This window comes from Garra rufa, chromosome 3 (genome assembly GCF_049309525.1).
Source record: "Garra rufa chromosome 3, GarRuf1.0, whole genome shotgun sequence".
In the NCBI taxonomy this organism is placed as follows: Eukaryota; Metazoa; Chordata; class Actinopteri; order Cypriniformes; family Cyprinidae; genus Garra; species Garra rufa.
The window spans coordinates 62,783,913-62,806,161 of NC_133363.1; the positions used below are offsets into that span (position 1 = coordinate 62,783,913).

The 22,249-nt window shown below is 48.1% G+C and overlaps 1 protein-coding gene across 1 annotated transcript in view; it reads left to right on the forward strand.

The window, feature by feature from the left end:
• Positions 1-10,458: 10,458 nt before the first annotated feature.
• ltb4r2a (leukotriene B4 receptor 2a) overlaps positions 10,459-22,249 on the forward strand; it is a 20,979-nt gene continuing 9,188 nt past the window's right edge. Inside the window, exons 1-2 of the mRNA XM_073837430.1 lie at positions 10,459-10,628; positions 11,482-11,559. The gene's annotated coding sequence lies outside the window, so the exon portion shown is untranslated. The remainder of the gene's footprint in view (positions 10,629-11,481; positions 11,560-22,249) is intronic.

The following is a 22,249-nucleotide window of genomic DNA, read 5'->3' on the forward strand; positions in this document are numbered from 1 at the left end:
AATCTTAAAAGTTATAACCTCAAATACTGAAGTATTATAATTGTTATGATTATTCATGAGATAATATAACATATTATAACTTTTTTTTTTATATAATGCATTATGCATTCATTATAATGCCTTATAAATACCCGTATAATGTATTATAAATAGGGGCTTCATAAAAGTGTTGCCAAAGTTTCTCTAATTACCTGTATGTACTTTTCCAAAAGTGAAATGACAGAATTCCAGTAAGTAAGGAAATGCTGGATAGGATGAATTTCCTTGGAAAGTGAATAATGAACTACCATTTCCCCAGGCAGCTATACAGAACCCACACTGAGTCAGAAACATTTCATATTGATCCTGTTTAATGTAAAAGATTTTTAAAAATACCGAATCCATTAAAACTGCACTCAGACTCGCTCATATCTCACCGCAGCTCACAATATATCGCTGTCAATACCCTTATAATTCAGCTGCGCACTGATGTAAACAAAATCTAACAGACAGTAACCTGATCATGATGCTACAGCTGACTGGAAGGAATTGAGTAACAAATGTCATGAAATCCTTTCCAGATAAGGAAGACCAAGTGAGTTTCCTTTGAAATGTAATTGAGGTTATGAATGAAAATAGGAAAATTTCTATATATGAGAAGTATCCATCCATCTTTTAAACAGTAGCCTGTTGAAATACTTTCCAATAAGTGTGCATAAGTGAATAACAGACCTGTCACAGTTATACTCTTCATCTGTTAGAAAGTCATGCAAACAAATCCATTTGTGGTGAGGAGTGGGTGAGTGAATGAGTGCTGCTGTGCGCTAAACTGACAGAACACAAAAGAATAATAGCATAATAATTTTGAGTAAAATATACATTTTGCTAAAATATTTATTGTTGGACATTAAATGTAACACATATAATTTTAATCCTACATATATGTGTATTTTTATGATAGCAGTAACTATAAATCAAGTGTAAGCCCTAATTACTTCTAATTAGTTAAAGGAGTAGTTCACTTTCAGAACAAAAATTTACAGATAATGTACTCCCCCTTGTTATCCAAGATATTTATGTCTTTCTTTCTTCAGTCATAAAGAAATTATGTTTTTTGAGGAAAATATTTCAGGATTTCTCTCCATCTAATGGACTTCTATGGTGTCCCCGAGTTTGAACTTCAAAAATGCAGTTTAAATGCAGCTTCGAAGGGCTCTAAATGATCCCACCTGAGGAAGAAGGGTCTTATCTTGAAGTTGAAGTTTGATTTTGAAGTTAGAGGAGAAAATTAGATGGGAGTTTTTCAACACAAGCTAACTGTCATGAACTGGAATACGCAGAGTACACACAGAGCTAAAGACAAGATGAGCATTTGAGGTTAAAAAGTTTATAATGAGAGAAAAAAAAAAAAAAAATAATTTTGCTAGATAAGACCCTTCTTTCCTCAGCTGTGATCATTTAGAGCCCTTTGAAGCTGCATTTTGGAAGTTCCAACTCGGGGGCACCATAGAAGTCCATTATATGGAGAGAAATCCTAAATTGGTTTCCTCAAAAAACAATTTCCTTATGACTGAAAAAAAAAAAGAAATAAAAAAAAAAATGAACATCTTGGATGACAAGGGGGTGAGTACATCTGTAAATTTTTGTCCTGAACGGGAACTACTCCTTTAATGTGTATTCCTTATACCAGTTAAAATGTGTACTGTTTTCTATTATTTGTCGTCATTTTTAATTTAAGTTATTTTAACTTTCAATTTAGTGTTTTCAATGTTTTAATGCTTTAAAGATCAATTTTAGATTGCAAACTGAATGCACAAGTAGCAACTATGTTAAAATGTTTTCATAAAATGTCATTATTTTTCAGGCATAAAACATTAAATACAGTCGGTTGCAGACTAGATTTTAATTTATTTGATTTAAGTTGCATTTTCTCTATTCTTTTATTTTTGGACTGAAAATAAAGTCAAATAATTGTATGTGAGAGAGTCAGTGGTAATATCAATGCTTCCTATTGGTCAGTGTTATAGGACTTAAGTTTAGCCTCACTTACGACAAAATAAGTCTATTCAAGTGTGCTGATAGTATACTTCTTTTTAAACTAAAAATAAGAAAGTATACTTTCAGTCTACTTTATGTATTTCTCACAAATATGCTTTATGAGAATAAACTGAAACAACAGATGCTTCCACATGTAATCTAACACAATTGTCAGACAAAAAACAGCATCAAAACCATAGATATGGAAAACTGTGTAACGTTATGGAATTAAAATGTCGACCTGTGAGGTAATAATGACTGTCTAGCTTGAGCGACGTTTTGATGATTTTGAATAGTTTTTTTTAGCTTTTTGTTCAAAATGTTGTTTAATTATTTTTTTATTTATGAAATTCGCCCACATTCAAGTGTTTATAAAAAGAATGCATCAAGCTAGAATAAAATGTTTTGTTTACAAGCACATACAAAACATCAACAAACAAACAAAAAAAGAGGAAAAGGGTATGTTATGTTTCATATAACAAAATATACACAAATTAATAAGGACATATTAGGATACTTAAAGTATGATGTAAAGTTCACTTAAACAAAACTGAGTATATTTGCAGTATAAAACTACTAAACTAAGAGTTTACTGAGACTATATTTCAAAGTTTACTAAAAATGTACAGTGCCTTGCAAAAGTATTCATACCCCTTCATTTTTTCCCATTGTATTTTGTTTTGTTGCAGAATTATGTTAAACTGCTTTAAATTAGTTTTCCCCGCATCAATTTACACTCCATACACCATAATAATGACGAAGCAAAAAACAGATTTTCATTTTAATTTATTAAAATTTGTACATTGCATAAGCATTCATACCCTTAACTCAGGACATAGTTGAAGCACCTTTACAGCCTCAAGTCTTTTTGGGTAAGATGTGACAAGCTTTGCACATCTGCATTTGGCAATTATCTGCCATTTTTTGCCTCACCTTTTCACCTCTCAAGCTCTGTCAGCCATTATGGATAATGGAGGCTACATGCTTCTGTGAACCTTCAATGCAGCAAATTATTTTCTGAACTCTTTCCTAGATCATTGCCTTAACGCAAGTCTGTCACTGAGCTCTACAGGCAGTTATCTTGACCTCAGGACTTGGTTTTTGCTCTGATATGCATTTTCAGCTGTTAGACCTTTTCTGAGAGGTGTGTGCCTTTCTAAATCAGACTCATTCAAATGAATTTGCCACAGTTTAACTCCACTCGAAGTGTAGTAACATCTAGAAGCAATATGAATGCTCCTGAGCTAAATTTTGAGTGTCCCAGAAAAGGGTATGAATACTTATGCAACAGGATCTTTTCAGTTTTTTTATTTCTAATAAATTTGCAAAGTTGTTACAAACCTGTTTTGTGCTTTTTCATTATGGTGTATGAGATGTAGATTGATGTGGAAAAAAAGGAATTTAAAGCAGTTTAACATGATGCTGCAACATAACAAAACGTACCAAAAAAAAAAAAAAAAAAGGAGTATGAATACTTTTGCAAGGCACTATACATCAACTCAAACTGACCCCATTTCCCCTCAGGAAGCCAATTGTCCAGTCCCTAGCGTTTAAATGAATCAATTCGGTTGAGTAAAGGATTAAATAAAGTATGGATCTTGTCGCCAATTGTCCAGCGTGAAATGGGCATAACGATATAGCAAAAAATGTCACTGGAACGCACAAACAAAACGAACAAAGCGATACAAGCAGTGGAAACACCACTTGGCCAATCGACTTCCAGTGAAAGTAACAGTTCCCTTCCGGGAACTCGAGCCGCGTCAGGAACGCTATGGGGAACGCCATTGGCGGGCCGCACTCTGAACTATGTCTAACAACCAATGAATGACGGGGGTGACGTCACAGGCGCGGTGACGTCACCAACCAGGAAGTATAAAGCACGTGCGTTTGAAGCCGGCGGCAGCTTTTGTCATTCAGCGAGAGCGCTCTGTGTCTGTGTCTGTCTGTATCATACTGCTGTTTTTCGTGTCCAGTTTGACACAATTTTATTTGAGTAGTATGGCTACACAACAACCTAGCAAAAAAGAGAGTTTGATGGCGGTTAAGCGCCCGCATAGGCAGTGTGTCCCTCCTTGCCAACGCTTCATTGTTGGTGGGGATACACACAGCCTATGTGTGGTTTGCTTGGGAGCGGAGCACGCACAGTCAGCCCTCGAAAAGGCTGGCTGTACGCACTGTGATCGCTTGCCGGTGCGTGTGCTTCGTTCCCGGAAAGCCCTCTTTGAGGAGGGGGCTTTCACTAGCGTGCCCCGTGGGTCTGGCCCCGCTGCCGCCGAGGCGGAGCGGCGGCTGCACTCGTGGGGCTCGCAGCTCGATCTGCTGGAGGGTATGGAGACGGGTGACCCCCTATCTCCGCCCTCACTCAGCGGATCGAGCGATCTCCTCCTGGATGTGGAAGCCCGCGCTGCGGTTTCTTCCCCCCGGGAGGAGGTCCCCGAGTTCCTCTTGTCTTCCTCCGAGGAGGTTGACATTGAAAGTATAACAGAGGAACCACAACCGCCATCACGCTCGCCTCACTATGAGGAGCTCGTCGAGGTGCTGACTAATGCGGTAGCCAAACTGCACATTACATGGCCCGCAGAACAAAATCCCCCTCATGAGCCGCAGCGAAGCCGGTTAGATGACCGCTTCCTGCGGACGAAGTCAGCACCTCCAAAACGGAGCCTTCCCTTTTTCCCCGATCTCCACCAAGAGCTAGCGAGATCGTGGGAAAAGCCATACTCTTCCCGTCTCTTCTCCCCTGCCGAAAATTATGGAAATGTGGGGGGGGCAGAGGAGTATGGCTATAGGGCGATGCCACGGGTCGAACAGACGCTTGCGGGCTATCTGTCCCCCGGTTCGGCATCGTCCTTGAAGGCTCCGTCCTTGCCCACCAGGCCTCTTAAAGTTACTTCCGGCCTGATGGGTAAGGCATACACGGCAGCAGGTCAAGCAGGGTCTTGCCTCCACACTATGGGCATCCTGCAAGCCTACCAGGCTGACCTACTGAAGGAGTTCAGCAGCGGCGAGGAAGTAAGCGTCACAGAGATGCAAAGAACCGCAGATCTCGCTCTCCGCGCCACCAAGGAGGCCGCCCGTGCTGTTGGGCGGTCTATGGCAGCCCTGGTGGCCGCGGAGAGGCATCTCTGGCTGACCCTGTCCGACGTAAAAGAAAAGGACAGGGTCACGCTTCTGGACGCCCCCCTGCAACCATCTGGCCTCTTTGGTGCCGCGGTTGATACCGTTGTGGCTAGGCACCAGGAGGCCCGCAAGCAGGCGGCGGCATTCAGAACATTCCTTCCTCGCCGCGTGTTCTCCTCTGAGGCTGCTGCACCATCTAAGAAGCAGCCTCAGCCGTGTACGAGCTCCCATCGTGAGGCACAGAAACAGAGCGTTGCTGCCCGTGCTCCCCCGGCCCAGCCTAGGGGACCCGGAAAGCGACGCTCTAAGTCGGGGGCTTCCAAGACCAAGAGGCCTGACCTGAGGGTCGTCCTCCAGTCAAGGAAGTCCTCGGCTAAGCGGCCCTGACGGTTGTGGTTCAGGGCCGTTGAGGGCAGCCCCTCTCGAGGGGGTCTGCACCGTACCTCCAGGTGCGGGTTTCAGACCCCTTCGTGGCCCTCAGGAGATGAGTCAGCTAACCCTGCCAGTGTTACAGGGCGCGGCTATCTCCCGCGAGCATCCTCTAGCTGTTCCGCCCGGAAACGTAGCGGCCCTGGAGAGTTCGCAGCCCCCGCGGGGGTCTCTCGAAGAGCTAGTTCAGGAGCTTCCTGCCAGTTCGCTGTTACAGGTCTCCGAGTTAGCTCCTCGAGCAAATCCAGACACCAGTCTCGAGAGGCTGGTACCCTTAGTGAACTTTCTGGCAGCGTGGAAACTACTGCCAAGAGTCTCAGATTGGGTCCTGCGTACTGTAGAGAAAGGTTATGCTATCCAGTTCGGCGCCACGCCGCCACCTTTCAGTGGGGTTTTTCCAACTTTAGTAAGCCCCGAGCAGGGTCTGGTGATGGAACAAGAGGTAGAAACTCTTCTGAGGAAGGAGGCCATCGAGGTGGTCCCTCCTCAAGACAGGGAATCCGGGTTCTACAGCCGGTACTTCATTGTTCCGAAGAAGGATGGGGGGCTTCGGCCCATCTTAGATCTCAGGCTGCTAAATCGTTCAGTCAGGAAGCTGAAATTCAAGATGCTTACTGTCAGGCAGGTCGTGTCTCAAATCAGGTCCGAGGACTGGTTTGTCACGATAGATCTAAAAGACGCTTATTTTCACGTCTCCATCCTTCCTCAGCACAGGAAGTATCTCAGGTTCGCTTTCAGGGGCAAAGCTTACCAATACAGGGTGCTTCCTTTCGGCCTAGCTCTCTCACCCCGCACTTTCACGAAGTGTGTGGATGCTGCTCTGGCTCCGCTGCGACTCCAGGGCATCCGCATACTCAACTACATAGACGACTGGCTCATCCTAGCCAGCTCGGAGCAGTTAGCGGTTCAGCATCGAGGTGCTGTTCTCGCTCACATGAAAGAGTTGGGGTTGAGACTCAACGCCAAGAAGAGTGTGCTCTCTCCACTACAGAAGACCACTTACTTAGGCGTAGTGTGGGACTCGGTCTCCATGCAGGCACGCATGTCTCCTGCACGAGTCGATTCCATACTGACTGCAGTGAATGCAGTAAAGCTAGGCCAGTCACTCACTGTCAAACAGTTTCAAGTACTGTTAGGTCTTATGGCAGCCGCTTCCAACGTGATACCTTTTGGACTGCTGCACATGAGACCACTACAGTGGTGGCTCAGGACCAGGGGGTTCTCCCCGAGGGGAAACCCATTCCGCAAGATCAAGGTCACGCGGCGCTGCCTACGTGCCTTGGCCATGTGGAGGAAACCCTGGTTCCTCTCTCAGGGACCGGTTCTGGGAGCGCCCGGTCGCCGCATCACGCTAGCGACCGACGCTTCCCTTACCGGTTGGGGAGCGGTCATGCGTGGCCGCTCAGCCCAAGGCCTATGGAGTGCCCACCATCTCTCGTGGCACATAAACCGCTTAGAGATGCTGGCAGTATTCCTGGCCCTAAAGAGGTTTCTCCCAGACCTAAGAAACAAACATGTGCTGGTCCGTACAGACAGCACTGCGGTGGTTTACTACATAAACCACCAAGGAGGACTCCGCTCACGCCCCTTGTACAAGCTGGCGTACCGGATACTCCTTTGGTCTCAAGAGAAATTCCTCTCCCTGAGAGCAGTCCATATTCCTGGACATCTGAATGTGGGAGCAGACGTCCTGTCAAGGCAGGGGCCGAGGCCCGGGGAATGGATGCTTCACCCAGAGGTGGTGAAGCAGATCTGGAGAGTGTTTGGCCAGGCTCAGGTGGACCTGTTTGCGACTCAGGAGACATCGCACTGTCCCCTCTGGTACTCTCTAGTTCATCCAGCTCCACTGGGGCTGGATGCCATGGCACAGACGTGGCCGAGGCTGCGTCTGTACGCCTTTCCCCCGATCGCTCTGCTCCCGGGAGTTCTGGAACGGGTCCGTCGGTTTCAAGTGCGGCTGCTACTAGTAGCCCCGTACTGGCCGGCACGAGTATGGTTCTCGGACCTGGTATCTCTCCTAGACGGCTCTCCGTGGGAGATTCCCGTCAGGAGGGACCTCCTGTCTCAGGCTGGGGGCGCAATATGCCACCCCCACCCAGAGAGGTGGAGGTTATGGGTGTGGCCCCTGAGGGGGCACAACTCATAGGAGCGGGTCTCTCAACCGAGGTTGTTGAGACCCTTCTCCAATCCAGAGCTCCCTCTACGAGGAAACTGTATGGCCTTAAGTGGAACTTATTCGCGAGATGGTGCCGCGAGCGCCACCTGGACCCAGTCAACTGCCCGGTCGGTACAGTTCTGGAGTTCCTACAGTCTCGCCTATCCGCAGGGCTAGCTCACTCCACTCTAAAGGTATACGTGGCGGCCATAAGTGCCTACCACGCCCCTTTAGGTGGCCTCTCAGTAGGTAGAGAGCCCTTGGTCATACGGTTCCTCCGCGGTGCGCTCAGGCTGAGGCCTCGAGTGACACCCAGGGTCCCCACGTGGGACCTCGCTGTGGTGCTAGAAGCTCTCTGCAAGCCTCCATTCGAGCCCTTAGAGGAGTCTACGGATCGCGCCCTCACAGTTAAGACGGCGCTCCTGTTAGCACTCACCTCCCTCAAGAGAGTAGGCGATCTGCAGGCCCTTTCAGTGGCCCCATCTCATTTAGAGTTTGCCCCAGGGATGGCCAAGGCCTTTCTATATCCCAGGGTCGGGTACGTCCCGAAGGTCCCCTCCCTAGCACCGCAGCCAGTAACGCTGCAGGCGTTCTATCCTCCTCCATACGTGGAGCCAGGTCACAGGAAGTTAAACTGCATGTGCCCAGTCAGAGCTTTAGACGCATACGTCCACAGAGCTGCCACGTGGCGTAAAACAGAGCAACTGTTTGTCTGTTACGGCCCCCCTACGAGGGGGAGCCCAGCTTCAAAACCCACTATTAGTAGATGGATCATCGATGCCATAACTACTGCTTACGAGTCCTCTGATCTCCCCTCACCGTTGGGACTCAAGGCTCACTCTACTCGGGGCATGAGTGCCTCGAGAGCTCTGACGGCAGGTGTCCCAATACAAGACATCTGCAATGCTGCGGGTTGGTCCACGCCCCTAACATTCGTTAGGTATTACGAGCTCGACCTCAGAGCCGCTCCAGGCTCGGCTGTACTCTCGGCCTAGTGCGCTAGGCCTAGAGGGGCAGCCACCTCCCTAGCCAGGAGGAGACTTCTCAAGGCGCATTCTTTCTGCGGAAAGAAGAGAAGTCGTTTCGCCACTCATAAGAGATCTGCAAAACTTTACCCCTTTTGTCCGTGAAAGCTAGACAAAAGCCCTTTCAGTCCCTCTTGTCCTGGCAGAACCCCCAGACAAAGGACTAAGACCCCTCGTGAGCCCGAGGGCCGAGGGGTGCCTCTCGCACTGGCTGGCGAACCAGGCAGAGGTCACGGTTCTCGTGTGCCCGAGGGCCGAGAACTGTACAGCCCTCTTGTCCGCGGAATGCTAGACAATGGCTTAATTCTCCTCGTGTTCTGACGCAGGATGCTATCAGACCGAGTGTACTCCGGTCCCTCTGGTTTCTGGCTTTCCCCAGACCAAGGACTAAGACTCCTCGTCTGCCTTCACAGAAGGCCGAGGAGTGCCTCATGCACTGGCTGGCTACCAGGCAGAGGCACCTACTGTCTTCCCCGTGAGCCCGAGGGCCGGGGATTGCAGTGCCCTCTTGTCCGCGTAATGCTAGACAATGGCTTATTCCCTCGCGTCCTGGCGGAGCTCCAGGCCGAGCCTTGGATCCCTCTTGTTCTGGCTGAACCCCCAGACAAAGGATCACCCTCTCCTCGTGTGCCCGAGGGCCGAGGAGCCTTGAGGTCGAGCTCACCGTCCTCGTGGGTCTGCGGACCGAGGACTTCCCACACCATCTGTCCGCCGAGTGCTAGACAGTGGTCATTCGGTCCCTCTTGTTCTGGCTAACTCCCAGACAAAGGACTAAGACTCTGCGTGTGCCTGAGGGCCGTGGAGTACCTCTCGTTCTGGCTGGCGACCAGACAGAGGAAGACTACCATTCCTCGTGTGCCCGAGGGCCGAGGACTACAGGGCCTTCTTGTCCGCGGAATGCTAGACAAGGGCTCTCTCTTTTTCCACCCTGGTTGAGCAGACACTCGCAGGGCTCGGAAATTATGGGGGCGTTGGTAGTCTCGTTCCCCATAGCGTTCCTGACGCGGCTCGAGTTCCCGGAAGGGAACGTCTCGGGTTACTATTGTAACCTTAGTTCCCTGAGGGAACGAGACGCCGCGTCTCGGACCATAATTCCCGCACCCTGCGGCGCTCGCTTCATTCCTAAAAGAGCTGCCGCCGGCTTCAAACGCACGTGCTTTATACTTCCTGGTTGGTGACGTCACCGCGCCTGTGACGTCACCCCCGTCATTCATTGGTTGTTAGACATAGTTCAGAGTGCGGCCCGCCAATGGCGTTCCCCATAGCGTTCCTGACGCGGCGTCTCGTTCCCTCAGGGAACTAAGGTTACAATAGTAACCCGAGACGTTTTCTAGCTAAACAAACATCAGCGGTCAATGGCATGACATAATGTGCTTCAGTACCCAAGTAAATGTGTCTGTTTGTGTGTGCTAACACACGTTTGTACAAGTATCTGTATAAAAGCAGGATGCTGATTCAGAATTACTACCAGGAGTGGTGGCTTGACCAAACTGTTTGCTCAGAGGCATGTAAGCGCGTGCTGTATCTTTACTGGAGGTGTGTCATTGACAGCTGTATATTTCAAAATCTATTAGGACAGATGATTAAATGATAAGATACGATGAAGTTAAAGACAGAAAAGAGAAACTCCACCTCTAAGAGAGAGAGAGAGAAAGAGAGAGTGTGTTAGAGAGAGACAGACTGATAACACGCCGAGACATGAGGCTGCACAGAATGTAGAAAGAGCCACAGAAATATGTTGACCATATAGAGGAACGACAGACGACTGCAGTGAGAGCACCAGGGAACTGAATTACCCGTGGAGGAACTAAGAAAGAAGGAGCAGGAAATGTACAAATGTTGCTTTCACTTGTAGCGGTTTCAACCACTGGAAGTATCAAAAGGTAAGAACTGTTTCTTACATTCTGTTCGTAACGGAGTCGTCAGAAGATAACAGTCAATTATGACCACTGTGTGATTACTGTGAAAGAGAAATTAAGACATGTTTCTTATATAAATAAGATGTTTTTAATCCCTGAATATCTATAGACTAAATATGTGATGTTTATGTATATGAATTTAGCTGATACTTTATCCAAATCATTCAAGGTATACAGTTTGCCAGTATGTGCTTTCTGAGGATTAAAGCTATGACCACGCTGTTGCACCACCTTCCATCTGAGCTACAGAAATGATTCATAGTAGCAGATGATTCATAGCTGTAGTAAACTTTGTTGCAACTTCCTAAGGTGTTGTTCAAGAAATGATTTACAGTAGAATGTATGTGCACTGTAAAACGTTTTCACCAGATATAACTTGTAAATTTAAATGACTTAAGTTGATTTAACTTAAAATATTAAGGCAGTTGCTAAACTTAAGTTTTTAAGTTGAAACTGGTGAAAACTTTTTACAGAGTGGTAGTGTTGGTGACCTTCATATGGACAGAAACACAGGGAAATAAAACTGTGAATTGCAATTTTTCTCAACTTCCCAAGCCATTAGTCCATCTTGGACCAGCAAAAACCAGCCAGTGTCCATCACCCATAATCCATAGAACTTCTTCATTGCACAAAAGGTTGTTTAAAGTAAAAATGGTTATTCAGATTTTAAATAATGTTCTTAGCACTTGAAAAATAATGGTTCTTTTAGAAACCGTTGACTAAAGATTCTTTGAGGAAGCAAAAATGTGCACTGAGATAAACCCTTTATTTTTTTAAAGTGTACATGGTGCTTTCTCACCTCTGGTTTTACCTACAGGCATTAGCTTCAACTCAGATCAAACCCACATGAACAAGCTGATCAAGATCTTCAGGATTACTGGAAAATTACAAGCAGGTGAGATTGATCAAGTTTGGAGCTATATAAACATAACTCTGCATGGCAGTAGCTGCGTTTCCATTACCCTTCAAATTGCGCAATTTGAAATTGAAAACAAACACATCATTGTTGCAAAAACCCACATATTGCCAAAAAGTTTTTACACTCATATGTGACCCTGGACCACAAAACCAGTCATAAGGTTAAATTTTACAAAACTGAGATGTATAGATCATATGAAAGCTCAATAAATAAGCTTTCTATTGATGTATGGTTTGTTAGGATAGGACAATATTTGGCCAAGATACATCTATTTGAAAATCTGGAATCTGAGGGTGCGAAAAAATCAAAATACTGAGAAAATCACCTTTAAAGTTCTCCAAATTAAGTTCTTAACAATGCATATTACTAATCAAAAATTATATTTTGATATATTTATAGTAGGAGTTTTACAAAAAATCTTCATGGAACATGATCTTTACTTAATTTCCTAATGATTTTTGGCATAAAAGAAAAATCAATAATTTTGACCCATACTATGTATTTTTGGCTATTGCTACAAATATACCCCAGCGACTTAAGACTGGTTTTGTGCTCCAGGGTCACATATAAGGTCGTTTTTCAGGCCATTTGAAAAATTTTTTTTTTTTTTTTTTTTTTTTTTTTTTGCATTTACAGGTCGCATTGCATACGTAAAAAAAATCATATGGTCATTCTTAAATGAACTATAACCTCTAAGAAATACTTAATATGTGACTGCTTTCAAGTATAAGGGTCTTTCCTTGTCATGAATGCTTAGATAATTTACTCTGCACAAGTCTGCAGCGCATTATGGCTCCAACACAGCCACCAGAGCTGATCGCCACCTTTCTATATTTCAGAAGCACCCCAGAAGTGTCTCTCAAATGCTCCTTTTTTTTATAAAGATACACAAATATGCTTTCTTCAATTAAATATAATGGCTAGTGCAGTGCCACTAGCCAAAATCCGTCAAATCCATTGCCATGACTTATTGAAAGAGGAAAAAAAGATGCTTTAGTTGCATAATGTCAGTTAAAGGTTGTATCAGCGATTTCTAGGCTGAAAAACAAAGTGTCAATTTCAGCTGACCTTTCATCACGATCCGCTCGTTGCCTGCCCCATAAATTGTCTGTGAAAAAACCGCGTCTCTCTGGTCAGCCTACGGTCCGAGATATGCCAAAAAAACAATCGGCACTACCAACCTTTCCACACATAAACAAACATTGTTCCAACCAATCAGCGTCAGGGGTTTGGTGTTGTGGACTTTCCTACTGGTGCAGGGATGTGAGGGAGGCGGAGCGAAAGTCCACAACACCAAACCCCTGACGCTGATTGGTTGGAACACTGTTTGTTTATGTGTGGAAAGGTTGGTAGTGCCGATTGTTTTTTTGGCATATCTCGGACCCTAGGCTGACCAGAGAGACGCGGTTTTTTCACAGACAATTTATGGGGCAGGCAGCGAGCGGACCGTGAAAAAAGGTCAGCTGAAATTGACACTTTATTTTTAGGCTAGAAATCGCTGATACAACCTTTAATGGAAACTAATGCAATTTTTTTTTCAGCATTTATAAAATATCACCAAATATGTAATGGAAACATGCCTAGTGAACCTTGAGGGCCAGAGTTCAGAAACCTTGACCTGCGGTAAAACCATTGAACAGCTCAACTGCAGTTTAAGGCTTGATTATGATTCCAATGTAAATACATTTACACTCCCCATATGCTGCAATAAAAATTATTAGTAAAACATAATAAAAGTAAAGCATGGTACATTTTTAGTGCAAATAGTTGCTCCCAGTCACAAAATTCTAAAAAAAAGTAATAATTTAGTAATGTGGGTGTTTTCTCTTAAAATGAAAGAAGATATCCCCATATGCTGCAATAAAAACCCTGTAAGCACGTTTAATGACATGCCATTAATGGCAAAGCAATGTAGTGCCTTGTATAAACAGTAATAATTAAGTGTAATTAGTTAAACATAATAAAAGTAAAGCCAGAGTAAATTCTTAGTGCAAAGAGTTGCTCCTAGTCACAAAATGTGGTGTGTTTTCTCTTAAAATTAAAGAAAACATCTAGTAAAGAAAAAAGTAATTCAGAAAAACATCTGAACTCTTAAAAGAGGTCTTAAAATCCAAAACTGTTAGGAGTACGGACGAGGGCTTTTGAATGACTTAAGAGTTTCTTTAGCAGTGGAGAAAATTGACAAAACACAAAGAAGGAGAAGAAACGTGTTGCACTCCGTGCATGGCAGTGATTAATTAAGATGCCACACATTAGGGATCATGTTTGTGAATGTTCTTATTAGAGACATGCTAACATCTCCGACATAGCGCAGAAATGCCATAGCCCCAAAATGGAAGTAATCACCACCCAGATAACACACAAATGTCTACAAGATGTCTAATAAAGATCACTTGATCTGGAAAGCATCTGCTGTGTACAAACGTCTGTAAGATGTCAGTTTTATATACATTCTAAATCAAAAACATTATAAAGACATCTAGTAGACGTCTATTTGACATCTGATAGGAAACGTCCTATAGATGAGCAAACACACTAAAAATAGGCCTTCCAGATGTAAATGCAGACATCAAATAGACCTCTCCATGATGTATGTGTGCTATTACGGCACATTAACTGCATTAACATATTTGCCAACTGGAAAAATGCAACCATGCAGCAGTGATGATTTATGTCACCGATTTCTATAAGCAAAGTGATCACACCAACAATTATAGCACTTTCACATAATCTCACTAAAATGAAAGTTTTCAATAATTCTTAGGGCAGATAGCGTGGATAGTATGCACATTAGGATGCAGGGCGAGTCTTTTCCTTGCTCAGAGTTGCTCTTAGATTGGTCCTGAATCACTCTTAAAGAAGTTTACATTCCCCCTTGTCAAGATGTTCATGCCTTTCTTTCTTCAGTCGTAAAGAAAATGTTTCAGGATTTTTCTCCATATATTGGACTTTAATAGTGCTTTCAAGTTTGAACTTCCAAAATGCAGTTTAAATGCGGCTTCAAAGGGCTCTAAATGATCACAGATAAGGAAGAAGGGTCTTATCTAGTGAAACGATTAGCTATTTTCTAAAAAAATTAAAAAATTTACAATTTATATACTTTTTAACTTCAAATTCTTGTCTTGTCTAGCTCTGCGTAAACTCTGCGTATTCCAGTTCAAGACAGTTAGAGTAGGTCGAAAAACTCCCATCTCATTTTGTTTTCCAACAAAATCATTCAAGGTTAAAGTAGATAAATTGTAATTATAATTTTTTGTATCATTTTTGTATCATTTCACCAAATGAGACCCTTCTTCCTCAGCAGACATTGTTTAGAGCCCTTTAAAGCGGCATTTAAAATGCATTTTGGAAGTTTAAACTCAGGGGCACCATAGAAGTCCATTATATGAAGAGAAATCCTAAAATGTTTTCCTCAAAAAACTATTTCTTTACGACTGAAGAAAGAAAGACATTGACATTGTGGATGACAAGGAGGTAAATAAACCATCTGTAAGTTTTTGTTCTAAAAGTGAAAATTTTCTTTAAGCTAAGACTCTTACATAGACATTTTTAAGTTAAATTAGTAGCCTTCTGAAGTGGGTTCTTAGAAGCTTTAAGAATGTGGGCCGAGATATGCAGTCTAAAGAAAATCTAAAACAAATATGCATGTACACATAATAAAAATGGACGTGACAACCTACAAATACAATCGTACATATATCTGGTAATTATGCAGTGACAATCACTGCACCTTGTTACAGTTATATTTGCTTATCACACTGCCACATTATGCAACCCATGCTATTTTTGGATAGTTTTCAATACTTTATTTTTTTTTTATTTTTTTTAGTAAGATCACTATCAGCAATCCAGGAAAAGTGTGTCTGGGCACTCACTCATGTCAGTGCACATCTCCTCACATGCATTTTCCGTTTTTTCTTCTGTGCACGTCACTAGAATATTGTCATCTGTGTCAAGCGTGTTAAGACTCGCTGCTTACATTTCAGGCCAGTGCCGTCTGATACAACATCTGCTTAATGAACCGTGTGGAGATTAGATGTGGTCAGAAGGAAACAAGGAAAACAGTGGATTTATTCTTGTAAAAGGTCGGAATTGAACACGACTTTCCATAAAGCCACAAAGGATCATGTTTGTTTGTGCATCATGTGCTGTGAATTGATTCAGAATCAGGTGCGTGCAGCTGTACGCAGGTGTAGTCGAGCGCTCATTACTCTATTGTGTTCTCACAGAGGGTGTGTTTGTCTTTGTTAGTGGGTGTGAGTGGATTTTCGTGTCTGTTTTAGGTGTATGTCTCAGACTCTGTTGAGTCTCCCAGACGTACGCTAGACAAACACTGCATACAGTCCAAACACTGGCCGCATTGAAACGGGAATGTCAGAAAGTCAATCCAAGCGTGCTGAACTTTACTTTAGCAAATCTCATTATCAGCCCGCCTTTCTTTAGTCTGATCCCGTTTTTGTACGAGTTCGGTTTTGGAAGAATTAGGAAAGAATTATGAAAGATTTCTGGAGCATATTTACGCCGGCAGCATTCATGTCTGGTCTCGCTATCAGGAAGCAGGTTTTATGTGGAAAAACTTGTTAGAGATATTCCAGCTTTTACCCCATCTTCCCATGAAACTGAATGTAAATAAATGACTTGGTACCTGTGGTTCCCCTTCAGTCGAATCACTTCGACGTTACATGGGAATTCGCTTAGAATCCAATCATCTCTGAGCCTTATACAAAAGGCCAATGAAAAATTGGCGAGTGGCATTTGCATGACGCGCCACGCCCCGTACATACGGGTATAAATAGCGACGTCATGCGCCAGTCAGACAGCTTCTTCGCTTCAGATCCGTCTGAATGATTGAGCCTGCTGTTCTCTCTGCTAAAGAGTTTCTCATCTTCAAGAGTTCTTCCAGAGTTCCTGCTCTCTCTTCTGGCGTTCTGCAACAATCTAAAAGAGCTTACCGTTGCAATCGTCAGCGATCTCCCGCGGGCTGCCGTTTTCACGGCCATTACAGCCGCACTGCATTCCAGCGAGAAAGTCCCGTTGAGTGCACAGCCGCCCCGCGGCTTTTTCCCTGGGCAGACCGGGAGCTAAAAGAGCAATTTCTCACGGCTGTTAAAACGTTCTTTTCAGAATGGTTTTTCGGCCGTGCGCTTCAGGATGCGGTAGTTTCCTCCCTCCTGCGGACGGACATGATCACTGCCTCACGTGTTTGGGGAAAGAGCACGCTGAGGCAGCGTTCATGGATGGTGAATGCATTCATTGCGAATGCATGACCATGAGCACGCTGAAGTCCCGCCGCTCGTTCGCGAGGCGGCTCCCCCCGTCTTCCTCTCGCGGTCCGTCGTTAAGCCGTCAATGCTTTTCGGCCACCGCGGCGAGACGCGGGGGGGACTTAACTGTCACCGTGCAGAACGCACCGCCGGCCCAGAAAGCCCTGCGGTCTTCTGTCACACAGCGTGGTCCCGTCGAGTTCCCGGAGCAGTACGCTTCCCCGCCCAGCGGGCTGAGCGTCTCCTTCGGTGCTCCTGCGGAGGATGAGATGTCGACCGCAGCATCAGAGGGAGAGTCGGTCGGCGAGGCGGACGCTTCGGCGGCGCGGCCCCCTCCAGAGGTGGCCGCTCCGTCTGAGGTGGACGTCGAGCTATCGACTATGCTCCTCCGGGCCGCCAGGGGGATCGGTTTGGAGGTGCCCCAGGCGCCCCCGGCCGATCCTTCTAGGCTGGATGATTGGTTCCTGGGGAGGGCCCCCGCGGCTCCACCTCGCCCCCCCTCGGTCCCATTCTTCCCGGAGGTGCACGAGGAGCTGACGAGATCCTGGCGGGCCCCCTTCTCATCACGGCCCCGCCCCAGCTCCTCTCCCCTCACCACCCTCGATGGCGGGGCGGCCAGGGGGTATGCAGCGATTCCCCGGGTCGAGCGCGCTGTGGCGGTGCACTTGTGCCCACGCGGCGCTGCCACCTGGAGGGATCGTCCGCATCTCCCGTCCAGGGCGTGCGAGCGCTCGTCCGCCCTTGCGGGCCGCGTTTACCACGCCGCTGGACAGGCCGCCACCGCCCTGCATGCTATGGCGATCCTCCAAGTATATCAGGCCCAGGCCCTGAAACAGCTGCACGAGGGTGGTCCCGACCAGGGGGTTATGGAAGAACTCCGCGCCGCCACCGACTTCGCCCTACGGGCGACGAAGGTCACGGCGCGTTCCCTTGGTCAGGTGATGTCCACAGCCGTGGTCCAGGAGCGACACCTATGGCTCACTCTGGCCCAGATGGCAGACGTCGACAAGGCTCGCTTTCTTGACGCTCCTATCTCCCAGAGTGGCCTATTCGGCGACACTGTCGAGGACTTTGCCCAGCAGTTCTCGGCAGTCCAGAAGCAGAGGGAGGCCATTCAACACATCTTGCCCCGCCGCGAGTCTAAACCCATCCCGCCGCCGGTGGCTCAGCCTCCCCCCGCTCGTCGCCGAGGGCGCCCCCCCGCGGCCCCCACCAAACCTGCTCCGTCGCCTGCTGAACCCAAGAAGGAGACGGCCCGACGTCGAGCCGGCCGCGGGGGCGCGGCGCCGCCCGCCTCTCAGGGACCTGCAAAGAACACCCGCAAAAGAGCCGCGAAACGTCCCTGACGCGGGCAACCCGGAGGTGGAGAAGTTTGTTCTTCAGGGGACGAGAACATCTACGTCCCCGCTCCCGCTGGAGGGCCGGGGGTTGTTGTGCACTTTAACGCTGCCGCCGGCCCACGGGTCGGCGGTACCCACAACTTCAATAAAAGAGCAATTTCCTTCACCTCCGGGGCCTCGGCCCCGTGTTCCCGTTCCGGGCGGCACCAGGATGCCCTCTCGGAGCCGGACTCGGAGCTGTCTTTCGCCAGCGCGGGAACCTGGGAAGAAGGTAGGCCCTGCTCAGAGCAGTTTGTCTCCCCTTCCTGTTCCCCCCCTAGGCTGCCCCACCACGGTCACGTCGGTCAACGTTCCCTTGACACCCCTGTCGAGGCGCTTGGGGGCCTGGCTTCAGCTCCCCAGCCCCTCGCAGTGGTTGATACGGACGGTACGTCTCGGCTATGCGATTCAGTTCGCCAAAGCTCCGCCCAGGTACAGAGGTGTCCTTCACACTCGTGTCCACTCAGACACCCACGCCGCTGTCCTGCGTGCAGAGGTCGCAGTCCTACTGGCGAAGGATGCGATCGAGCTTGTCCCTCCAGCCGAGATGAGGTCAGGGTTTTACAGTCCCTACTTCATCGTGCCCAAAAAGAGTGGTGGGTTAAGACCCATCCTGGATCTCAGAGTCCTGAATCGGTCCCTTCTCAGGCTGCCGTTCAAGATGCTCACGACGAAGCGCATGCTCACATGCATTCGTCCCCAGGATTGGTTTGCAGCCATCGACCTGAAGGACGCGTACTTCCATGTCTCGATTCTTCCTCGCCACAGGCCCTTTCTTCGGTTTGCGTTCGAGGGTCGAGCATACCAGTACAAAGTTCTCCCATTCGGCCTGTCCCTCTCTCCTCGCGTTTTCACCAAGGTTGCGGAAGCGGCCCTGGCCCCTCTTTGGCTGTCAGGTTTCCGCATCCTCAACTATCTCGACGACTGGCTTCTGATAGCCCACTCTCGAGAGGTGCTATGCGACCAGAGGGACCTGGTGCTTCAGCACCTCAGCCGCCTGGGCCTTCAGGTCAACCGAGAAAAGAGCAAACTCTCCCCAGTGCAGAGGATCTCTTTTCTCGGTGTGGAGCTGGACTCGGTCTCCATGACAGCCCGTCTCACCAACGAGCGCGCTCAGTCGGTGCTGAGATGTCTAGATTTATTCAGGCACAAGACAGCGGTTCCTCTAAAAACTTTTCAGAGGCTCCTGGGGCATATGGCAGCTGCGGCCGCGGTAACGCCGCTGGGCTTGCTTCATATGAGACCGCTTCAGCACTGGCTACACGACCGAGTCCCGAGACGGGCATGGCACCGTGGCACACTCCGGATTGGCGTTTCCCCGCAGTGTCGCCGCCTGTTCAGCCCGTGGTCAGACCCTGCCTTTCTCCAGGCTGGAGTACCCCTGGGGCAGGTGTCCAGGCACATCGTGGTTTACACGGATGCCTCCACCACGGGTTGGGGTGCTGTGTGCAACGGGCAAGCAGCTTCGGGCTCCTGGACAGGACCTCGACTGCAGTGGCACATCAATTGCCTCGAGTTGTTGGCTGTGCTTCTGGCCCTTCGTCGCTTCCGACCGACGTTGCGTCAGAAGCACGTACTTGTGCGTACCGACAGCACTGCGACTGTGGCTTATATCAACCGCCAGGGCGGCCTCCGCTCCCGTCGCATGTCACAACTCGCCCGCCGTCTGCTCCTCTGGAGTCAAACGTGGCTAAAATCGCTACGTGCCATTCACATTCCGGGGGAACTCAACCGTGCAGCCGATCAGCTCTCACGGCAGTCCACCCTCCCTGGAGAATGGCGACTCCACCCCGAGACAGTCCAGCTGATTTGGAGGCATTTCGGGGAGGCCCAGATAGATCTGTTTGCCTCCCCCGAATCCTCCCACTGCCAGCAGTTCTTCTCCCTCAACGAGGTATCCCTCGGCAGGGACGCTCTGGCCCACAGCTGGCCTCCGGGGCCCAAGTACGCCTTTCCCCCAGTGAGCCTCCTTGCACAGACCCTGTGCAAGATCAGGGAGGACGAGGAGCAGGTTCTCCTGGTCGCCCCATACTGGCCTGCCAGGACCTGGTTCCCAGAACTCATTTCCCTCGCGGCAGCCCCTCCCTGGAAAATCCCCTTGAGGAAGGACCTTCTTTCTCAGGGGATGGGCACTATTTGGCACCCACGTCCCGATCTATGGAACTTGCACGTCTGGCTCCTGGACGGGACGCTTCAGACCTCGCCGGCCTTCCACAGGCCGTGGTAGAAACCATCACTCAGTCCCGAGCCCCCTCTACAAGGCAGGCGTACGCACTGAGGTGGGGTCTATTCGTCGACTGGTGTTCCTCACGAGAACAGGACCCACAGAGATGCACGATTGCAGTAGTGCTTTCCTTCCTGCAAGAGAAGTTGGAGCGCAGGCTGTCCCCTTCGACTCTCAAAGTGTATGTTGCCGCTATTGCCGCACATCACGATGCAGTGGATGGATCATCCCTAGGGAAGCACCCTCTGGTCGTGAGATTCCTCAGAGGCGCTAGGAGGATCAATCCTCCCAGACCGCGCCTCGTACCCTCTTGGGACCTCTCCGTCGCCCTCCAGGGCCTGCGGGGACCTCCCTTCGAGCCCCTCGCCTCAGTTGAGCTTAAGTTTCTGTCATTAAAGACAGCGCTCCTGACTGCGTTGGCCTCCATCAAGAGGGTGGGGGATCTGCAAGCTTTCTCTGTCGACGAAGCGTGCCTGGAGTTCGGGCCCGGCGATTCTCACGTCATCCTGAGACCCCGGCCCGGCTATGTGCCCAAGGTTCCCACCACGCCTTTCCGCGATCAGGTGGTGAACCTGCAAGCTCTGCCCTTGGAGGAGGCAGACCCAGCTATAGCATCGTTGTGTCCAGTCCGTGCTCTGCGCACCTACGTAGACCGCACTCGGCACTTCAGACGCACCGAGCAGCTCTTTGTTTGCTTCGGAGGTCAGCAGAAAGGGAATGCTGTCTCCAAACAGAGGTTGGCGCATTGGGTGGTAGAAGCCATCTCCCTGTCTTACTTATATCAGGGAGAGCCTTGCCCCTTAGGCTTGCATGCCCACTCCACACGGAGTGTTGCATCTTCCTACGCGTTGGCACATGGCGCCTCATTAGCGGACATCTGCAGAGCTGCCGGCTGGGCGACACCAAATACCTTTGCCAGGTTTTACAACCTTCGCTTAGAGGCCGTCTCTTCCCGAGTTCTGACAGGTGACCGGGAGGACGGCTAGTGTCGGCTTGCTGCGCCATTCCCACGTGGATCCGTGCGCTATCTCCCAGTTTGTTCCCTCCGGCGAACCTGGGTCCTCCATGCCCCTCAGTCCGGGCTAGACGCGGAGTAGCTCTTGACTGTGCTCCTGCCGGGTCTCCTTCGCCCCGCAGGTTGTGGCTATTTTTCTCTATATTTTTCCAGGGGTCAACCGGAAGGCCTCTGTTTCCCTCGTATATCCCTAAAACCCCCTTATGGATATATTGAATTTCTTACTTTCACATGGACAGAATTCATGTCTCCGCCCCCCCAACCCCTGCTTCAGTTTCTGGCATCCCTGGGGACCCCCCTTCTCGGGCCCCAGGGCGTTGGGAAGGTTACGTTAATGTCCGCCTGTTGACACGTCCGCCTGCCGGCACGTGGTCGTTGCGTAACGCGGCGCAGGGACGTGGCTTGTTCCATAGGGTCAGTTCCCATGTAACGTCGAAGTGATTCGACTGAAGGGGAACGAGGGTTACCTACGTAACCTAGACGTTTTGCAATGTTGATGTTTCAGTGAAAAGTGTTGTAACAAACAGTCATTTAATTTATCTGCCAACAACCAAAGTTACACTAACACTACTAAAACTAGCTTACATTTTAGATATTCATTTATGTTATTCACATTTACTTTCTACATTTCCTACAAATTTAGACACCTTGCATGTGTGTAGTTGACAAAAAGGCCAAAAGAACTGCTTATATATGTGTAGTGTGAAGTCTGATCTTTGAGAAAATATAAAGGGTCACTATAACTTAGACAATTCTTTCATTTGTGTGTTTTTTTTTTTTTTTT